Source organism: Pelodiscus sinensis, chromosome 10 (assembly GCF_052426305.1).
Source record: "Pelodiscus sinensis isolate ZL-2025 chromosome 10, ASM5242630v1, whole genome shotgun sequence".
NCBI lineage: Eukaryota > Metazoa > Chordata > Testudines > Trionychidae > Pelodiscus > Pelodiscus sinensis.
In genome coordinates this window covers 27,762,020-27,774,986 of record NC_143061.1, presented here as the reverse complement: position 1 = coordinate 27,774,986, position 12,967 = coordinate 27,762,020, and the positions used below count along the sequence as shown (strand labels likewise).

The following is a 12,967-nucleotide window of genomic DNA, read 5'->3' as shown; positions in this document are numbered from 1 at the left end:
GGCCGCTGCCACATTCCAGTGACTAGTAGATAAGGTCTTGAAAGCCCATCAACCCTATACAGCGGCATACATCGACATTGTCGTGTACAGCGAGACCTGGGAAGAACACCTGAAGAGAATCCGGGCCATCCTAAGGACCTTGCAAGAAGCGGGGCTGACAGCGAACCCCATCAAATGTAACTTTGGAGAACGGGAGGTGACATATCTAGGCTACACAGTGGGACACGGCCAGGTAAGGCCCCTAGTTGATAAAGTGGGGGCATTGCGAGCACACCCGGCCCTCAGGACCAAGAGACAGGTTTGCCAATTCTTGGGACTGGCCAGTTACTACCGGAGATTCGTGCCCCATTTTGCGTCCCTGGCAGCCCCGTTGACAGACCTGACGCAAAAGGTACGCCCTAACAAGGTGGTGTGGACAGAGGCCTGCGAAAGGGCCTTCCAGACACTTAGACAGCCTAACTAGGGCCCCCGTCCTGGCCCAACCCAATTTTGATAAGCCCTTCAAGGTACAAAAGGACGCCTCCGAGGAAGGGCTGGGGGCGGTCCTATCTCAAGATCGAGAAGGGGCCGAGCACCCGGTAATATATATAAGCCGCAAACTGTTCCCCCGAGAACGTAACTATTCAACCATAGAGAAGGAGGCGCTGGCCGTAAAGTGGCAATAGAGACGCTCCGATACTACTTGTGGGGCAATAGGTTCACGGTGGAGACCGACCACGCCCTGTTGCGATGGTTGCAGAATATGAAAGATTCAAACACCAGGATCATGCGCTGGTATCTCTCATTACAGCCCTACGCCTTCGACGTAGTCCACCGAGCTGGTACCAAACATGGGAACGTGGACTTCTTCTCCCAGAAGGACACCCCTGAGGGAGACCTGGACTACGGGGTAAAGAGACCTTTAAAGAGGGAGGTGTGTGACGGGGCAGAAGAGCCCCCCACTTTGGAGCCCCCAGGGGCTGTGTGCCTGGTGGCCCTCGGGACGGGGCCGCAAGCTGCCGAGCCGGGCAGGTCACGGCCAGCCGCCCGAGCAGCCCCGACTCAAGCCGCGCAGCGGTGCGCGAGGTGCTCCTGGGCGGCCGTGGCTGCAAGACGTCCGGGCAAGCCAGGAAATCCCAGTGACGTCACAGTGTGTGTGACATCACCCCGTGGCCACGGCGCCGGGCCGGAAGCGACTTCACGCCGGCCTGGGCGGTGCCCCGCCGACAAGCCGTGGCGCGGGGATTTAAACGCTGGCTAGAGGAGAGGGAGGGAGGCAGGAGCACGGAGAGCGTCCTCCCCCATGATAGGACAACGAATAGGCCCGAAGCCGAGAAGGTAAGCCCCGACTCGGCAGGCCAAACCCAGTTGGGGAGAGGAAGCAGCCCAGGGCGGGCAAAGAGAGCCTGCGGACTGGCGCGTTAAGGCAGACGCCCCGCCAGCTGGACCGGACGACCATAACGTCTGAGTCCTTAGAGCCCTGGGCTGGGGTCCGTGAGAGGTTGTGGGCCCGGACCCCCCTCTCCGCATTGTGGGAGGCAAACCGACCTCCAAGGCGAGAGAGGCCGGTCGGCTGCAAGAATGACTGAACAGGAAGCCGGGAGGCGACCTACAGGGTGAAGGGAGCACGGGATTAAGGGCGAGAGGGAGGAGGGACAAGCATGCCCCCGACCAGAACGTTTACACTGACCTAGAAGAATGTTTTCTCAGTTCCCATCCTCTAGCACCACTCTACATATGCTACATAACATCATCATGTGTATTCTTGAGAAGGAGGCTCTTGTTGAAATCCCGGTGGAATTTTTCAATTTCTACTCCACTATCAAGCTCCGCCTGGATCAATCCCCAGAAGAGATCCACTTACTTGACACTACAGTACAATTAAATGATGGCCACGTTACTACCACTCTATAGCGGAAACCTACTGACCATTGTTTTTATTAACCTGGGTGTGGGGGTGCGTCAACCCGAAGTCCTCTGGTTGGGGTGCCACCCCTCCTATAATCCAGTCTGTGTCGGGGGGTTCACTCCCTCGCCCCCTACGCCTGGGTCTTGGATGGCCGATACCGCCGTTAGGGAGCATAAAGCGCTCGCTTTCGCTGCAGTCACTCTCTTGGTGATCGGTGGTCGGCCTGCAGCCGAGGGAGGGAATGGGGGGCCCGGGCCAACCCTCACTCACGGGCCCCATCCAAGGGCTCTAAGAGCAGGTCCCAACAGACCCACTCAGCCGGCGGGGGACTCTAACCCCGAAACCCTCCAGCTCGCCGGGCCTAATCCAGCCCCTGCCCTGGGCTGCTTCCTACTCCCTACCTGCCTTGCTCCCCTGCCGCTCAGTCCCCACTCTGTCTCTCTCCTCCTCCTCCTCCCTGGGCTTTCCTCCTTCTGTCTTTTAAACTCTCCGCCTCTGTCGCGCCTCTGACGTCACCCCCCCCCCCCGACGTCACTGCGCCGGACGCCAGGGCTGCCTCTGTGCTGGGCGGCGTGCTGCCCCGCCGCGGCCGTGCAAGCCACACAGACCAGCTGACGCTTCCCGGCGGTGCTGAGAAGCGCGAGCGCCACAGCTGGCTCCGTGCGGGGCGGGTTCCCCTCGCCTAAGCAGAGGCGTCCCGCCTCGTCACACTGGGGAAGTGAAGTAGCAGCTAAGTTTCCCCAGCTCTGCACTGTCATGGGCTGCTGTGGGTTTCTGTCTCCACACTGTGGTGGGTGGCTAGGCTTCTTCAGCCCTGGCCCTGTGCTGCCATGGACTGCTGGGGTTCTCCAGCCTGGCCCCAGCACTTTTGTTGGGCTCCGGCCCCACTGCCTCTGACCAGGCTGCTTGCCCTCCTACCATTAGGGTGCTAGGCTTTCTGGTCCAGGAGCATTTATGGTTCTGCTGGACCACAGATGTTGCTGAATCAGAGGGTAGTGGTTTTCAGAGGGTCAACCTGTAGTATTTCTGCTCTTTCAGTGTTGACTTTGGCCTTGGTTCAGTAAGATACTCAAGCATGCATAGTTGCTGAAAGTAAGGGCAATGCCACACCCGTTGGCTTGAAGTAGTAATAATCAAATCCATGCTTTCCACCTTCAGCACCCATACTATAAAATATTGTCCAGCACCTCTGCAAGCAAATGCCTGACTTTAGGACTAGTGCTTATTTCAAGTCAGGAGCGTACTTATGTGGCTTGCAGAATCAGGGTTTTGAGGACTGGAGGTTTACACCTTTTGACGGGCACAGTTCCCCACTGAAGTGAATGTGAATGCAGAGATGTATTTTCTTAAACAGGAATTAGCAAAGAATCCAGGAAGATGTGGCCAGTTTTTAATGGTTGAGCACAAGCTGTGATAAGAAATAGGTGATTCATTTTCTAAATGTGTCTGGGAATCCTATGGCCAACAGCACAGAATATAATGCTTAGCTTCGATTTAAAGGACAGATATTTCTCTAAGCTTAATAATGGTGGTAATTTTCTCCTATTACTTCTCTAAGCTTTTGTTTGCCAACTATGTGAAGGTGGGCTCTTGCTCTGTTTTTTTATTCTCTGTAGTTTCTCCATCAACAATTTTTAGAGAGTGGGGAGGGGGCTAAGGACTTTGGTCTAAAAGAAATGCAGTAATTATGAATGTGCATTTAGTTGGATAATAAAATCTCTGAGCTCATTAAAAATGTGAAACCATGGCAACCTCAACAACACATCCCACACATTATACCTAACTAACAATGTGCCAAGTACATTTATGAAGGAGAAATTAAAAAGAACAGGGAGGGGGAGGGAGGACCCTTGCACTGTTTTTTTTATATTGCCATTTTTAATACCATAGTCCTGAACAATGCACATATATGACTGGTTATGTAAGAAAATACCTTACACTCACAGCAATTCTAATTTAGATCTTTAGTTACAGAACCTTATAGTTAATATTTTTTGTGTAAGCCCCTCCTTCTTAGTATTTTCCTTATCACTCTTTATACTTAACTTGGCTTTTGTATCTTTTGTAATAGGGTTGAATCTCACCCTCCTGCTTTGAATTCTAGGGGAGGGTGCAGCTAACTCAGTGCTTTGTGCATTGGTCTGCTAAACCCAGCGTTGTGAGTTCAATCCTTAAAGGGGCTGTTTAAGGACCTGGGGCAAATCTATCTGGGATGGTACTTGGTCCTCCCGCAAAGGCAGCAGACTGGTTCAATGACCTTTCAAGGTCCCTTCCAGTTCTAGGAGATAGGAATATCTCCATATATTATTATAAGGGTGGTAGAGGAGAAATGAAACTGTGCATAGTTTGCCTGCAGCTGCCTCCTCGTGGAAAAAAATGTGTTGGGATTTAGGGGGCCAGAGGAGGGCTCAGTTCTCTGAATCCTAAGAAGCAAAGGCAAAAGCCCCTCCTGCCAGGATGGCTGCTGCTGCAATGGTGTTTAGCCTAGAGCTGCACAGCTCCAGTGGGAACTGTGTCAGCAGAGCCCTGGAAGAGACATGGAATGGAACCAGAAGGAGATTACAGCTCTGATCCATGTTACCTCCTGCCCACATTCCAGGGCTTGGTGGTGTAAAACGTGTCATTTCACTGTTGAAACTCTTCTTGCCTCTCTTCCTGTCCCTTCAACTCAGCGTGGGTCCAGCAGATGGGCTTCCACATAAGGGAGAAAAAGGAACCATGAAGGGAGTGCACAGAGAACCTAGCAGCATAAGCCAGACCATATAGAGTGTAAACAGCAATGCCTCCCAGAGGTGAAATTCTGGCTCCATTGAAATTAATGGGAATTTTGTCACTGACTTCAGTGGAACCAGGATTTCACATTAGGTCTCAACTCTCTAGTCCAGGCGCAACAAAAATCACAGTGGAAGCAAATGGAAGACATGAATACCCAAAAGTTCAAACAAAAAACAGGACTATGTAGCACTTTAAAGACTAACAAGATGGTTTATTGGGTGATGAGCTTTCGTGGGCCAGACCCACTTCCTCAGATCAAATAGTGGAAGAAAATTGTCACAACCATATATACCAAAGGATGCAATTTAAAAAAAATGAACACATATGAAAAGGACAAATCAAATTTCAGAAATGAAGGTGAAGGGTGAGGGAGGTAAATGTCTGTAGGCTAATGATATTAGAGGTGATAATTGGGGAAGCTATCTTTGTAATGGGTAAGATAATTAATGTCTTTGTTTAAACTTAGGCGTAAAGTGTCAAATTTAAGCATGAATGACAGTTCAGAGGATTCTTTTTCAAGTGTGGTCTGAAAAGGTCTTTGAAGCAGGATGCAGGTAATCAAGTCGTTGAGACAATGTCCTTTCTGGTTGAAATGGCAAGAAACTGTTTTTTCTTTGTGATCCTGTCCAATATCTGTTTTGTGGGCATTGATTTTTTGGCAAAGTGTCTGAGACGTTTGTCCAATGTACATAGCAGACGGACACTTTCGGCACATGATAGCATAAATATTTCTGGATGAGCAGAAATATGTGTTCATGATCTTATAACTCACTTGGTTAGGTCCAATAATGGTATTAGCAGAGTGAATATGTGGACAAAACTGGCAACAGGGTTTGTTGCAAGGGAAGGTACCAGGGTTGGTATTAGTGTGATATGTCCTGTGGTTGTTGGTAAGAATCATCTTGAGGTTAGGTGGTTGTCTATAGGAGACTATGGGTCTATCTCCCAGAGCCTCTTGGAGTGTAGTGTCCTGTTCCAGTATAGACTATAGTTTATTGATAATGTGTTGGACAGGTTTAAGTTGGGGGATATAGGTGATGACAAGTGGTTTTCTATTGTTGGTTTTCTTGGGTCTGTCTTGAAGTAGATGGTTTCTAGGTATTCGTCTGGCTCTTTCAATTTGCTTTTTTATTTCTCCGGGTGAGTAGTTGAGGTTTATAAATGCTTGGTAGAGATCCTGAAGTTTCTGGTCTCTGTCAGTGGGATTAGAGCAGATGCGGTTGTATCGAAGGGCTTGGCTATAGACGATGGATCGTATGGTGTGTTCTGGATGGGAGTTGGAGGCATGTAGGTAACTGTATGAGTCGGTGGGTTTTCTGTAGAGTTCAAGGTTGCGTCCCTAGTTAGAGCTGCCAAATACCTCAAATGCTGCAATCTGTCCTGTGGCATATAGTCTGTTATTTAACACACAATGTTCCTAGGGCTGTTCTCTCTCTCTCTCTCTCTCTCTCTCTCTCTCTCTCTCTCTCTCTGTGTCTAGAATATTCACATGCTACAGCTTAATTAAAATTGCTACCCCAGAAAATAAGCATGAGGAGGCTGTAGGCTGAAAGATTGATAGCTTTCTCTGAAAATACCCTTGTTATCACAGGATTAATCATGCAGAGACTGTGCGTAGTAAGAACTAAAATCAGGTCTAGTGGCAGCAACAGTGATTGCTCCAGTTATGGGTGTAAGAGCACTTTCATTCTTATTCCTTTTAAGGTAACTTGCTAGATGTTTCACCTCTTTGAAATGAAATCCTCTGGATTTGGCCCCTGACCAAAGACCAGAACTTGTTCTAAAAAACTGAGCAAAAACTCAGTTGCAAGGAGAAGGTGGACAGTGATTTCAATTATGCCGATTTACATAAGATGAGAATCTGGCCCTAAATATATCTTTCTGTGATAACATTTTTATGCAACATTTTTTGAATAGTTCCTGCACAAAAAATGATCTGGGTAGGTAGGAAGCTGAATATGGGAATAGCCATAATCAGAGCATGTGCTTGCACAGACAAATGGTGGGAATGATTTGTAGGATCTGGATGAGTTAAATGATGTTAAATTAAATAAGTAAATATTTAAATATTGGCAGTGTTCCACTTGCCCTAAGCCTACCCTGGTTGTTCTGCTTTGTATTCTGCACATCAGCTGTTCATATTTTGCAAGTGCAATGTGGCTCAAATTTTACTCTTACTATTTGCTGCTGCTCTGGAACCAGGAATGGAGCAATTGGAACTCATTACAGGGAAAGGCAATACCTCTGCTAAAATCTTGAGCGCTAGAGAAGCTAGAAGGTAAATCTAACAGAAGCTGAAACCTAGAAAGAAAACAAATGGGAATTTCCTATTGCTTCTAGAGAGCCTATATTTTATTAAATTGGAGTGTAATTCTTGACACATTTACATCAATAGCAAAACTTCCACTGATTTCAGTGGACCAGGAATTTTATCCCTGAACTTTAATTGAAAAGCATCAATCCTGTATCTTTTGCATTTTACAATCTCAGAAATGGTGTCCACATACAGCAATCCAAAATTTGGCTATAAATATGTGTAAAACTTTCTACAACATAAGATTTCTACTTGTTAGATAAGGACTTTTTCATGGTGACCATTGTATTATGCTACCTCCAGATCATAGGTAGTTTCTTTTCTGTAACATCTTTGTGCACAGTAATGTGCCATCTTGTTGCCTTCCAATGTGCACTTGATTTCTGTAGGATATAAAATGCATGTCTTCAAACAAAATGCCAAAAATCCTAAACAAATCCTTGTGCACAATTCTCTAGCACCGTGGTCCCCAACCCGGTGCCCGCGGGTGCCATGGTGCCCGCCGGGCCCTTTACATGTGCCCGCAGAGCAATCTGGGCTGGCCCCGCCCCCGGGTGTGCGGCAGGTGCCAGCCCTGGGCGCATGGCTGGCCCCGGCCCCAGGTGTGCCATGCGTGCCCTGGCGCCGGCCTTGGCCCCACCCCCGGGGGCGCCGCGCCAGCCCTGGCCCCGGCCCCAACCCCGGCGGCACCGCGCGGAACCTGGGCAGCCCCTGCCCAGGATCGCAGCACATGCTGGTGCCAACCTCGGGCGTGCAGCGCATGCTTGGCCCCGCCCCCAGTCACGTGGCCTGTGAGCGTCCCCGCCCCCATCCGCGCAGCGCATGAGCAGCCCCGCCCTCAGGCGCCCGGCAGCCCCAAAACATTGGGGATCACTGGTCTAGTACCACAGTTTGGAAAATAACATGCATAAAAGTAGTTCATTGCGGTAGTATTTTAGCATTTGTGCTACCATTGTGTTTTAAATTATAGACATACCCTAAGTTATTTTCCCAAGCTTATGTGTTCTGCATGCAGAATTTATTTTCTGTATGAAAGGAATTACATTCTCAGATCATAGTGATCAAGAACAATAGCAGAGATGTGGAGTTGTCCATCCATTTTCTCCATCTAGTTTGACATGAACATGGTTACCAGGTTCTATGCTGGGCAACTGTTTGAGTTACATCTGTTTTTTAAAAAAGTGTTCATAAGCTCTTTTAATCCCTTTAGCTGGTTTGGCTACTACTTCCATGTCTGGCTATTTGGAAATAGGTTCTTTCCAAAGTTGGAGCAGTAGTTCTGAGTTGTTTTCCCATCAGTTGTGCTGCATTATATCCAGTAGCCTATACTGATGATATGTAAATCAGAAGATCAAGGAATGGAACATCTTGCTGAAGGGTTTTCTTGGCTATTTGTATAGCTCTGTCAGCCACTCCACTCACTTGTGGGTAGTGTGGACTGCATCATATTTTGTTCAGAAGGACTTTGATTCTGCTACAATGAATTGTGATCCATTGTCCATTACTAGCTGTTCTAGAATAAGGAAGTGAGAAGAAGAACACACTTGGTTTCTTGATAATACTGCAGTATGTTATAACTTTCCAGTACAGTATCTCTTTATCACTGGAAAAAGAGTCCATGATGATGAATTAATGACATCTTCAGAATTTGCATACATCTTCAGTTAATCTCTTCCCAGGTTATCTGAGAGAATTGGTGTTACTACAGGTCCTTTGTGTTGTTTTGGTCAGTTAATTCTACAGCATCCACATGATACTTTGTCCTTGCTGAGGTCCAGGCACCACATAGATGGGCTGGTTTATTCATGGCATTTACTTAATCCTGATGTCCCTCATGAATGAGGTTTAGGATTTCTCCTCTTTTTGTTTGGAATTAAATGCAATTGCCTCTATACATGAGTCCTTTCAACTCATATAATTGTCTATACACCACAAAGTTATATCTTGTTATTTTTTAGTGTCCTTTAGACACTTGAGCCAACTGTTCCCTAATGTAAATTAGCTCTTCCTGAAGATGTGTGTCTGATTTTTGTATGTGGAGTAATTTCTTTTCTGACATTGATCAGTATGTGTATACAGCATCCAGGTATGCCTTTGTCATCTTCGAAGTCACAGGGAGTTGAGTGTAATATTGGTCCCCATGACAGTGCGTGTGCTACTATCAGATTTTCCTCTAGAACATATTTAATGATTGTATTACCTTATAATCTCATCTGCATGAGCCAGATGTTTCCTAGAGAAGAGACAAAAATGATACGAATGATAGCAAGCCATAAACCAGTGTAACAAATTCAGTCCACACAGATTTCTGTAAAATACATCCATAAGATCACCCAGCATGCCATTTCAAGCTGCGCTTCTTGTTTTTTTTTCTGCCTCAGTTGTATTTTTTTCTCACACACTCACAGACTGCCACTTGTTACAGTGATATACCACCTAGGCCATAGCAGTTGGCATCTGCACTGATCAGTGTGGTTTTGTCGATACCATAGAATGTGAGAATTAGAGCTCTTGAAATTAAGATTGCCAGGAATCTGGTTTCACCTGGAATTCCCAGGTGCAAAGAGACCCTGGCAGTTCAGGTCGGCATGGCTCAGTGAACTACTAAAAGTCCAGCTGGCTCTGTGTGGCTCCTGGAAGCAGCCAGCATGTCCCTCTGGCTCTTAAGCACAAGAATGGTAAGGAAGGTTCTACACACTGCTCATATCACTGTGCAGGTGCTACCCTGAGTGGCAGCTCCACAACTCCCAATGGCCGCAAACTGTGTCCAGTGCAATCTGTAGAGGCAGAACCTGTGGATGGGGTGGTGCACAGAATTCCCTGGCTGCCTCTATGCCTAGAAACCAGAGGGACATGCTAGCCGCTTCTGAGAGTCACCTGAGGTAAGCTGTCTGGAGCACACATCCCAATCACGTGCTCCAGCCTTGAGCCTTCTCCTGCTCTCAGAACCCCTTGACCCCACCTCCAATGCCAGAGCCCCCTGCTGCACCCCAAATCTCTTATTTTTGGATACACCCCAGAACCCACACCTCCAGCCAGAGTCCTTACCCCCTCCTGCACCTTAACCCTTGTCCCATCATGGTGAAATGAGGAAGGAGGGAAGAGGAGGGAGTAAGCAGGAAGGAGCAGGGCAGGGCTGGGGTAGTTCAGTTTTCTGCAATTTGAAAGTGGGCAATCCTAATTTGAGATTATTTATCTTGCCTTTTTGAAGGCAGTTCTTAATGTGGCCCCCATTGCCAAGATGTCTTGGACTTAAGCAGTTTTGTCGCTATAGAAAGGTGTTGTAGATATTGACCAATTTACCATTCCCAATATATGTTACAGTTCTGGGAAATGAGTTGGTGTATTCAGTTGTCTACTTGCTTTTACTTTCCCAGGGCTAGAACAGAATCCATCTTTACCTGCCTGCCCCAAAAACGCAATTTGGGGTGAGTGGAAAACACTTTTCCCCTTGTTTACCTTGAATCCAGACTGATTAGGCTTATGACTTTGTTGAGAATTATGTTGTTCCTTCCTCCATTGAAAATCCATATGCCAAAGTATTATCCTTGAAAACAACAACTCTGTTAGTGTTCATTAACAGTTCTGTTTTCTTTCAGGGTGTGTGGCGGGGGGGGGGGGGGGGGAAGAAGGGGAGTTTTATGATTACAGTCCCTTCTGAGATGACTATAACATAGTCAATTTTAAAGTCAATAATCTTGCCAAGAATATTCATTTTCCCTTTCCGGACAGACTCTGCCATAACAAGTGATAGATCAAAGAATCAATGGCTTTTGATTGTCTGCAATATAGATCTTCCCCCTGACTGCTTTGATGCTGCAAACTTATGCAAACATCCATATTTCATGCATTTATTACATCATGTGCCTTTAGCTGGACATACATCAGGTCTTGGGATATGACTATCCATATTTTGTGTACATAGCCTGGAGTTTCTCTCCCCTTTCCTTGGGGGTTTTATATGTGCAAATGACTTTAATACTCAAGTGTATATTTATAATTTGTGAACTAATTTTAGGTTTCTCAGGTGTGTCAACCTACTGTAGGTTTTGCTATCTCTCTAGCTCAGAATGTCATGTTCTCCGTATAGATGTGGAGAGGGTTAAATCTCTCTCTCCAGTTGTCACTGCTTAACTCCAATAACCAATTTGTCTCTGATATTTTTGTATTTTTAAATTCTCCAGAGGCATTGAAGAATGGCATGTTGAGATCCTGCAACCTGTATTGCTTTCTTCCTTTTATCTTCAGCCTTTGATGCTTGTTACTATTTTCCTTCAGTTTCGGTTCTTAGTTTACTCCGGATGCCATGTCACATTCCTGTATCAAATATGGAGTGGCTACAGAGCCTGCTTATACATAACAGATGTGTTCATCCTAAGAGCCTTTAATACTCTGTCAGATATAACTGAGGTTGGTTTCAGTGAGGTATTTTATACACAGTGCCACATAGTGCCTGAGCAGTATAATACAGTAGCATTCCATTGCAGTAAGAGTTTTTCTAATAGTGTGCGTCTACACAGCAGGGCTTAATTTGAAATAAGCTATGCAGATTGAGCTACGTCAATTGTTTAGCCTATTTCAAAATAGCTTATTTCAAAATTGGGAGTGTCTATATAGCATTTATTTTGAAATAGAACACTCTTCCTCTGACTTCCCTTGTACCATGTGGGTTACAGGAGTCGAAGTAAGTCCTCCAGCTTGACAGTATTTTGACGTTATTTCAAAATAACTGCCTGCTGTGTAGAGGCAGACTAAGTTATTTCGAAATAGCACTAGTTATTTTGAAATAATGTTGCTGTGTAGACACACCCATAGAGAATTCTCATTAAAAATGCTGCTTAACACCCAGTCCTGACTTCTAGGTTTAATTTTTCCTTTGTGTTCTAGTCTGTTTGATTTAGTATTATCTTTCAAAAGATTAATTCTTACCCATGAATTTTCACAAAAGCCGTCCACTTCATGTTCACTTTAGCTCTTTCACTCAGAGAAAACTAGAACTTGGCACTCATTGAGCTGAAATGCTGTTTCCTATCCTGTTTTATTCCATTAATGCATTTATAGAACAGCAATAAGCAATTTCTCATCATCAAATTTGTATCTATAGTTCTGATTTTTTTCTTGGAATGAATGGATGTTGATTTAAAGCCAACAACTCTTCAAAACACACAGGGGTTCTAACAAGAGTTTTTTTTTCTCCTTTCAAATATAATGAACTTGACGTCCACCCAAATTTCATCTTTTATGTATGCAGTGAATAAGACTAATTGAACAAAATGTACTTTTCCATGTGAGTAATTTTTTATTTTCCAATATTTTTGAGTTTGTACCATACTTCAAGGTACTTTTTTCTGTATTGAAATATAGTTGCTACCAACATTATGGCAATTATTACATTAGCCTGCTCTGGCTGTCCTGCATGCCGGGGGAGAACTAACTTTCCTGGAGTATCCCAAAGAGAACTAAGAGACCATTGCTGAGAAAAGGGTTTTTATTAGAGAATGTTGCCAGTTGAAGATGTAAACATCATCCTATTCACTCATCACTTCACCTACTTGATAATACAAGACATTAAACTTCAGTGTTTTGCCCAATCTATTTTGAAAAGACTCAAATTGTGGGAGTTTCTGTCACTTCTCTTTTGAGTCTATTCCAAAATCTGAATGGGCCTTACTTTTATGATTTTTCCCATGCTCTCAAATCATCCATCAAATGATATTCAACCTACATTTTTCCTTTGCTTCCTTCATCTCCTTACTCTTACTGTTGTCCAGTTGGACCATCCATCTCATATGTGAATGAAAATTATCTTTCTTATATTACATATGCCTGCCTTGGCCAATGCAAAATATCTGTGACTATCCTATCTCCTACTCTTTCCAACAGACAAGCTCGCCCCAGTTTATGGTTGTAAGTCCCAACTTTAGTCTATGGGGTTTTGCAGTGCCATGTTGAAGTCATCTAATTGTTTTATCTCAAGGCTGCTTCCATTG

At 45.5% G+C, this 12,967-nt stretch overlaps 1 long non-coding RNA gene across 1 annotated transcript; it reads left to right on the top strand.

The window, feature by feature from the left end:
- The first annotated feature begins 696 nt into the window (after nt 1–696).
- Nucleotides 697–1,892, top strand: LOC142830861 (uncharacterized). The gene is made up of 2 exons (XR_012906392.2): nt 697–1,317; nt 1,690–1,892. It is a non-coding gene; the product is annotated as an uncharacterized LOC142830861 (long non-coding RNA).
- Nucleotides 1,893–12,967: the final 11,075 nt, after the last annotated feature.